This window comes from Hakea prostrata, chromosome 8 (assembly GCF_041222555.1).
Source record: "Hakea prostrata isolate BN-2017 chromosome 8, UWA_Hpros_2, whole genome shotgun sequence".
Classification (NCBI taxonomy): domain Eukaryota; kingdom Viridiplantae; phylum Streptophyta; class Magnoliopsida; order Proteales; family Proteaceae; genus Hakea; species Hakea prostrata.
Window position 1 is genome coordinate 16628997 of NC_142607.1, and position 9960 is coordinate 16638956.

The following is a 9960-nucleotide window of genomic DNA, read 5'->3' on the forward strand; positions in this document are numbered from 1 at the left end:
GAGCCATAGCGCCGCCAGACCGCCAAATGTTTGCTAAAATTCTGGAGGTTTTGAACCGAACTGACAATCCACAGACTGGATCACGGCCTACCAACAACCCCCTCCCGAAAGATAGAACACATGAAAACAGCCGAGGACCCCGCCTCCGACGACTAGTCAGATGATCGAAGAGAGCCCGGAGAGCTTTAATGGAAAATGAGCAGAAGTGTGTGAATATGAATGAGCACCCTCCCGAGAATCTTGGCCTATTTAAGGCTTAACGTTGGCTCTTGTCACAATGACCGCGATGGAAAGTATAGATCGGATGGCTATGATTAAGCCTTTGTTTAACCTTTGGGTGGTCCTTAAATTCATTCGTCTCATCAGCTGAATCCGGTTGAACCTGGTCAGACCGGTATAAACCGGAAGTGGATATTTTAGTCACAACAGTATGTAACCGTAGGATCTTGCATTGGGTTAGAATCCCTGACATGCACAAGTACTCATGCCAATGGTTGTGGTGAGAGATTGTGAACCTAAACCCCAGCCAAGATTGATTGATGAGGACCGTACCCCCTTGCCTGAGATCCCAACAGAGGTAACTAGTCCATAAGGGATCAAAGTGACGAGACCTACCCAAAGGAGGGCTGGTGTTATATCTTAAAGCATGCCTGCCTTATTATAGATTTGCATGATTAGCTGCTAGATGCATCCATACTGTTGTTTATCACTTTTCATCTGTACTCATGATATGTTTGCGATACCGATGTGTATATGGGATTGTTGTCTTACTGAGTTCATCAAAACTCATCTTTGTGGATTGTCTCTATTTTTATTCAGATGACTATATAGATGCGGGAGAAGTTCTATATGTATGAGAGAACTCCAATGAAGAGATTGTGGAGACGTCAATGGGAATTGGTGCTGCACAACATGAAACCTCCTACGGGTGTGTGGAGTGCTCTTATGACACCTATTGACAGAAAGAGGATCCAAGTGGTTCGTCATTTGAATAGGTCAATAAGAGAGGGTTTTATGACACCTTTTATTGAGAGACTAGAAGAAGGTTGTGTCAGTCCTAAGAAAGATAAGAACGATAATTAAACTATAATATTTTCTTTTCTTCTGCTAAAAACATTCTTTGGATATATTTCCTTGGATTACATTTATTACCTTACATTGGATTTCGGACTCTTTGTTCCTTTACATTAATTATTGAACTGTTCTTTACTCTTGATTTAGCGTTGTGTGTATTTATTATTACTGACAGCTAAACTGAGGATCTTGTGGCGGTGGATCACACCCACAGGTTGTCAGGCGGGTCCAATACTAGCGGGTGGGGTGTGACAAGACCTCAAAGGTTATTTATAACTTTGAACCAACTTGTTAATAGAAAGATGAGGACGTTCACTTGCACATAACCATTGTTATTTTCTTGGTTGTTATGAAATTTGTTTATAATTTCACATGTTGTTGTTTTAGGGTTTATGAATGATGTTTATGACTTTGATATTACATAATATAAGTGATTAATGATGCTATTGTTATATGGATCAACATGTGACATTACCGACTTAAATTGATTTATGAATTCGGAATGTGATTAAACCTTCTTGCTACTAGTGGAAAGTTAACGTGTGTTGTGATTGTGAATTGGTGAATACCTATTTGGTTGTTTCTAGCTTGGGACATCAGTGGAGGTGGTATATGACACAATCCTCTGATACCCCTAGGCACTTTTTTACGATTACTAGATGCTATGACTAGGAAGTCTAGTGGATTTTGGTTAGTTACCCTATCATATCACACCCTATTGGCATGGGTATTGATGTCAAGTGACCCGTGGCAGCAATGTAGGGTAGTGGGTGCTCAATACTGGTAACAACCCATGAGAAGACACAATCATATTGTGGGGGCCATTCATTGGTAAAGTTGCATATAATAGAGTTGGGTTCATGGGAGCTCAAGACATGAGAGCTTCCCATCCATTATATATGGATGACCAATAAGGTTAAGAGAACACGTAGTCTGAGTTGATTGGTGTCATAGGATACGTTGACTATAGTAGGGGAGAATACTGAACTAAGAGTATGAGATACATCAAGGGAGGTATCTGAACCTAGGTTGATGTGACTGAGTAGTTGACTTGCATTGGGCTAGGTATAACCCTAACACGTGCCAATACTCATACCAATGGTGTGGTGAGAGAGTGGTGACCTAAACCCCAACCATGGTGATAGTATGAGAGGGATGCCTTGACCCCTCATCTGGGATCTCAAGACCAGTAGCCATCCCGTGAGAGATCAAAGTAACAAGAACTACCCAAAGGAGGCTGGCATTCTACCTTAATGCATGTCTACTCTATAGAGACTAGCATCAGTTAGAGTATAGTTGCATTGTTGCATTCCATTCACGTCTTGTTGCATTATGAGATGTATTAATTTAGACTGTGATATTGGTTATTTATTTGTGAACTACTCGCTGAGTTCTTTTGAGCTCACCCTTCGGAGAAATTGTTGTTTTAGATGATTATGCAGGTGAACAAGAGATCCCGAGCTATGATTCAGAGATATTTCCCGTTTGTTATTCAGCTGAGGAAGCAATAAGAACTGACAGTAGCTGTGGTACGATCTCAATACCAATATGGAGCACTATTATGACTCTGATCAATAACAATAGAAGATGCCTTGTTCACCGATGGGACTACGAGTTGGATATTGATCATAAATTGCAGGTGTACAAACGATTGGAAAAGAAGGTGAAACATTAGAAGACTTAGAAATATTTATTATACTTTACTTTTTCCCTTTCTAGTTGATTACTTTAGTTTTGTCATCACTTTTGCACTCCAATTTGATTTTGAGATCCTTCTAAGATTCTTATTACTTGACATGTTTCTTTATTAATATTTATGACAGTGATTTATTCTTGCTCATGATTGGACTATTGTGTGGAATGGTTGGTAATTGTTTGAGATTTGATCTGTGAAACTGTGGATCACTCCCCTGGGTATTCGGGTGAATGGATACTTGTGAAATACAGCCCTATCCTTACCCCCTAACCCAGAACCCTTGATGTCTGTAGGTCTAAAGACCCGAAGCAGTGGTAGAAGAGACTTTTGGACCCTACTAGTTGATGATTTAGTGTCGGAGTCCGAGCCCATGGACATTGACGATGATGCCCCTTACTTGAGTACATTGTCAGTGTTTAGTGAAAATATGTGCATCGAATAAGGGTGAACTAGTTGAAGTACCTAATGAACTCCTGTGCACGATCCGAAGGTATTTCCCGAAACTAGACTTCTTGATTGACTTGTAGAAGAAAACCCCACTCAATTTGACCCCGTATAGCCCTCCAAATCCCTGTCCGAAGTTGTTGAACTATTGCTGATTTTTCTGCTGACCTATGCTTGGTCGATCCCATCAACCAAGGAGCATCGACCAAGGCTGCCCAACTGCAAGTTAATGATTCCTTTGGAATAATCCACACCCTATTTATGCTAACCTTGTGTTTTGAACCCTATTCTAATCATTGCAACACCTGAGAACGTGGAGAAGGTTCTCCAAAGCTCCTCCTTGATATTGGTGAAGGATATTCTACTCTAACCATTGCCAATCATTTGATTCTTGCCTCCATTATCATCTAGAAGGTATGAACTCTCATCTTCACTCTCTATCCTACTATTTTCTCTTCTTTTCTTACTGTTGTAACCTTGGAATACTTGATGTTGTAACCTTGCAACCATCACTCCAAGTGTTCATTCCTCACTAAACCATGATCTCTTTCCATTCCTACTTATGATATACTCTCATTTTGATTCTTGTATATGCATTACCATGATTCCTTGCTTAGCAACTTGATTTCTTGTCAAATGATTGTAATCTTGTTCCTAACCTATTCCCCAACTAATTCCATAGCTTCCCTTTCAATTATATTGATGCTATGATTCTTGTCTATAGAACTTAGTATTCCAATTTGGGGCTTTCTAATTAAACCATTAGATGATGTTAATTATTTGCTTAGATGTATTCTTGTAATGTTATTAATCATCCCTCCAAGTTCTAGATCGATCCGAGCCCCTAAAAACCGATTTCGGACCAAATCACCAAAATACACTATGCAGCCTCGAGACTGTCCTTGGTCGATCCCATCGACCAAGGAGCATCGACCAACCATGCTGTTGAACTGTGTCCTTCGCCATTTTGACCCGTTTGACCTCCAATTTTCCCGATTTCTTCTCTAATCTTTCATTTATGTTTGTCTAGGGTCTTATTACCATCATTGGATCATTCTTTTGTGACCTTTGGATCATCATCATCACAGCTTAAGGTAAGGACGGTTATCGACATAAATACATAGGCTATGTGATTATGTCTTGATGTTCATAACTTAGTGAACATAATTTCTTTATTACTTTTGGACATCATAGGACTGCTATACATGCTTTAGAACAGTAGTATTGTGTCTATATATATTCTTGTTATAATGATTAGTCATTCTTGTTACTTATATATATGATGAATCATTGCGATGTTATGACTTAACTTCTATTATGATGATGTATCATTTGTGTGTATGGTATGATGGACTTGAGCATGTAATTGCTTAGGTATAATTTGGGATTGGGGAGTGTCCTATTGACGCTTCTGTCCTTGGACATCGGAGGGAATAGTATGGGATGTTCTCCAAAGGTGTCCATCGACATTTTCCTGGATTATTGGATGACATACATAGGATTGTCTAGTAGTGTGGCTAGGATGCCTCTTGTCGTGTCAAACCAGAATCGGAAAGGATATTGAGACCGAATGACCCGTGGTAGCAGTGGGGATTTGTGGGCACTCAAGACCGGTGAAATGATCCGTGAGAGGTCATGAATCACATTGTGGGAGCCATTTATTGGTAGGGTTGCAAATAGCTAGACTTGGGCTCACGAGCACTCGAGACCGATGAGTCATATCCGTGAGAGGACGTGAGAGCTTCACGTCTACTATTTGTGGATGACCATAGGGTTGGTGAGTTCGGTGGGTAATATCCGTGACTCTAGTGTGAAGGATACCGGAAAGGATCCCGGGATGGGAGGAATGGAAGTATCCGGATCTGACTTGATACGACTGAGTAGATGACTTGCATTGGGCTAGGCTTTACCTTGACATGCGCCAATACTTAGACCAAATGGTGATGTGAGAGAGCGGTGACCGAAACCCCAGCCATGGATTGTCCGAGAGGGATGTAGGACCCAATTCCCCTTGATGCTAAATGACTGAAACTTACCTAAAGAAGTATGGTGCTATGACTTAAACCATGTCTACCATAGAGACTAGCATTCATAGAGTTAGAATCATGTTTGCATCATGTGTTTCATATCATATTGCACCATGTTATGACTTGTACTCATATGGTTTATAATTATGGAATAACTGCCTTGCTGAGTTCTTTTGAACTCATTCCTTTTGTGCTAATGTTTTGTTAGATTATTCCACAGGTGTTGAAGACCCAGATGGTACAACCTATGAGACGGACCAGGATTCCGCATACTACCCTCCGGGTGGTGGCTACTATGAAGATCAAGGTTATGGTACCGAGGAAGATTATGCTATGTACCAGGGTTAGCTCCACAGTGGTGTGGGAGCGGCCGTGTTGGGTTTCCTTCGTCTACACTTATGAGGATGTACTTATTAAGATGGAGGAAACACTTGTCTAGCCACCCACCCCTAGATTTTGTTAAACACTTGGATTTGTAATTTAACTTTCATTGATTACTCTTTTACATTTGGGTTGTAACCTAACTTTGACTTAGCTACTTTTCGCTGTGGTTATGAAGGAATGAATTCCGCTCACTTCCTTCTTTTGATTACACATTTGATATCATATTTATTTCCATACTCTGATTATCTATTCTTATCATATCCATGATTTATTTTATTATTTGCTCTTACCTTGATTATTATCGCTCATGATTGTGTTATCGCGTATGTGGGAGGCATGGTCCATCGATGCTTGATCCTTACACTGTGGATCACATACCCGGGTATGCCAGGTAGGGTACTGGTTGGGTGGATGTGACAATACTGGTTGGGTGGATGTGACATTATAACTACTGGGTTAGTTTCTCGTGTTTAAAGGGATAATATGTATTTAAACGGGGAAGGTTTGTGGTTTCCCCAAGTTATGACGACTACTTTCCCCTATTTTTTCAGCACTTCTAATAAGCTACTGGTCCAAAGCTTTGTAAATGTTACTTCCTTTTTTTTTTTTTTTTTTTTTTTGTTTTTTTTTGTATAGGTAAACTACCTGAAGGTAGCAATTTGTCTCATATTTGTCTAATACCAAAAGTTACTCAACCGGAATTGATTGATAAATTCCGACCTATAAGCTTGATTAGTGTTGTTGTTAAGGTGGTTTCTAAGTTATTGGCTTCTAGGCTAAAGGTGATGCTTCCTCATTTCATTGACACAACTCAAGCGGCCTTTGTGCTGGAAAGATCTATCTTTGACAACGTCCTCACAACCCAGGAAGTCTATAATTTCCTAAAGAAGAAGACAAAAGGTAAGAAATGTTATATGGCGGCCAAGCTTGATATGAAACGAGCTTATGACATGATTGAATGGCTTTTTTTAAAGCTTTACTGAGGAGATTGGGATGCAGGGGGATAATGTGGTGGACCTAATAATGGAGGAGATTGGGATGCAGGGGGATAATGTGGTGGACCTAATAATGGAGCTTTTCACAACAGTGAGATACACCTTTCTTGTCAATGGTGGTGAAAGGTGTGCAATTTACCCATCTAGAGGAATTCAGCTTGGAGATCCTCTTTTGCTAGCTTTATTTGTGGTGTGTTCACAAGCATTAAGTAACTACATTCGGTTTGAAGAGAAGAATCAAAGAATTTTCAGGCTGAAAACAAACCAAGAGCTACAAACATATCTCATGTCTTGTTTGCAAACGATAGCATATTCTTTTCAGAAGATGACGTTAGCGAGGTCTTCAACTTAAAGAAGGTGTTAGAACTGCATTGTTTGGCCAGTGGTCAACGGATAAATTATCAAAAATCAGCCCTCCTTCCCATTTAGAATATGGTTTAGTCGAATTTTAAAGATTCAATATGGAGATGTCTCGATATTTAGGAGGAATGCCTATGGAAGTGGGAGTTAGTAAGACTGAAGCCTTTCAGTTTATTGTGGAGAGGTAGTCTACAAAATTGAAATGGGCTCAGAACTGCCTAAGTCATGCTGGACGGGAAGTCCTACTAAAAGTTGCAGCTCAACCGGTCTCCAACTATATAGGTATGCACTAACAAAATTCCTAAGAGTATCAATGAAAAATCAAGAAAATTGGTAGCCAACCTCTTTTGGGGAGGAAATGGTAATTCAAAAACAGTCCATTGGTTAGCCCTGGGATAAAATCACTCGAAGAAATCAAAGTGTGGTTGAGGTCTAAGGGACCTTGCTTTACATAATAGAGCATTGCTATCTAGAGCAACATAGAGATTATTTGATGAACTAAACTCGGTATTCATGAAATAAAAGTAATCGCAAGCGTACGGTATCATGTTACTAATGGGTAGATCTTAGGGAGATATGCCACTTTAGAATTTAACCTCTTAATGGTAACGTGAGAGTGCAAGGATACAACAAGGTCTTCTCAGCCTCAAGCAATTATATGGACTCCCCTTGATCAAGATTGGCTCAAGATTAATTGTGATGCATCTTGGAAGAAAGGCGAGTCTAAAGGAGGTCTAGGTATTATTTGTAGGGATTTCCAAGGAAGACTTGTCTTTGCCATATTTGATTTTGATAGCTTCAACAACAACAAGGAAGGAGAGGCGTTGGCAGTTTGGAGAGCTTTGGTTGAAGCAACTGAAAGTGATTTGGACAAGATTATAATGCATTCAAATTGTATTGAAGTTATCTATCTATTTTTAAAGACCAATGATCCTCTCATATCTCAATTAAGCCAATTTTAGATGATATCAAACTTCTTAAGACTAGATTTGAGTCCTGTGTTTTTGAGCATGTTCTTAGGTTGGCAAACTCAATGGCCGATAACCTAGCTAGGAGGGCAATGTTGGCTAGGAGCACGACTTTGGTGCCTATTTCCATTCTGTGGTTGAAAGATCTTTGTATCCTTTATTCTTTGAACTCTGCTCTTGAATAAATCTCTTTGAACCAAAATAAAAAAGAAAGAGTGGTGGGGGGTGAAGGTCTTAAGTTATATTCTCTATTTCTCTATTTCTCTCCCTATTATTTCTATTTTCTTTCTTATTCATGTCGGAATATCAGCATCAAGTTTTGACTCAGGTGAATTACTAAAAAGAATATTAGAAATGAGACCTGCTAGAATCTTGATTAAGTCATTCTTCTTTCCACTCTGTTTACCTACTGTGAGCAATGAGGTCCAGAGAAGGGAGGAAGCAATGGGATCATTTCATACCCAGAGGAGAGGAGAGAGGAATATGCTGGCACACACTCTAAACAGAATGTCCAAAGAGAATTAAAGAACCATCATTCATTACAATCTCTCATTTCTTTGATTTTTTTCTTCAAGAAAGGGTCTTGCAGGTTAGCAATTCAGTGATGGGAACTGGGAACTCTTATATTGTATTGATTTACATCTCTGAAAAAATGAAAAGAGAATGGATGGAAGGCCAACCGACAATAGAAAATGGTGATTTGAATGATTGATACACTTCAGCTTCATTCTTACTTCTTTTCTTAGTGGCTAGGCAGGGGAGAAAGTGAGAAACCATGGTGATGTGAATGATTAATACCATATTTTCTTGAAGATCATAATATGTTGATGCGAATGATTAATTCTACTTCTATTAAAAAATAAAAAAAAATTACAAACATATTTTTTGGGATTTTTTTTTTATAAATGGACAACTCTTCAAAAGCAATAAAGAGATATCTTTAAACGGGAGTGGTCCAAGGGAAGTTGGTCGCAGCAAGGTTCCGAAAATCTCAGCAGGGACTCACCCACCCGCAGGCGCGCGAATCATCGGTTTTAAACCGGGTTGGCCAAAAAAAAAAAAAAAAAAGATATCTGTAATTATTTTTTTTTGAAGAGTAATAATAAATATAATTGATTACAAATATAAGAGTTTATATATAACTTGTCCTTATTTTTAATTTGATTTATGCAAATAATACTCCAAACCTAGCTAGATTGATATTCATTCTGGTTTGGTTCAAATAAGGTTCATTTCACTTAGGTGGACTTAATATGTACATGTTCAAAAATCAAAGATGAATGTCTAATGAAGAGACATGATACGATTGAATGACAGGGCAAGCATAAGGAACACTGTTACCATGCTGGAAAGGACTTTTTTCTTTCTTCTTTCTTTTTAAATGTAAATCCAGTAATAGAAAATGAAGTCTACATCAGATCTCTTTGGCTAGCAATGGGGAGAAGAGCCTTAATGTCAGGCTAAGAGGCTCTTTTGAACACTTTTTATTCTTGAATTCTCAGAGATAATAACAAGAAATAAACAAGGAAGTCAAGATTTTCTGATTACAATAAAAAGGAGTGAGACAGTACTATGGAAAGTTGTTGAATTAAACACTGTCAGAGGTTGCTCAATTGGTAATCATTAACACTTTTTAGTGAATGCGTCATGGATTCGATTCTTCATATAGTATGGATAATATATCTTCCTCTTATATATAAAAAGCTCTCTTGTAACCAAGGTGTGAACTTTCAATGAATTTTGGCAAAACTGATGAACAGGTTTTGGCCGTATTTTGACCCCTCAAAAAAGTCATTTTGGGCTCAAATTTGATTTGTTTTTTTAGGCCTAAATCATTGGAATATAATTGGTAAAATTGTCCATTGATCTTAAAGATTTTGTTACAAAATGCATTTTTAATTTGAATTATTTCTAAAAATTATTCCATGTAAATTTTCTTCCTTTAATTACATTTGACACATGGTCTTTTCAGACTGAATCATTGGGGCAAAATTGAAAAAAGTATTCGTTGA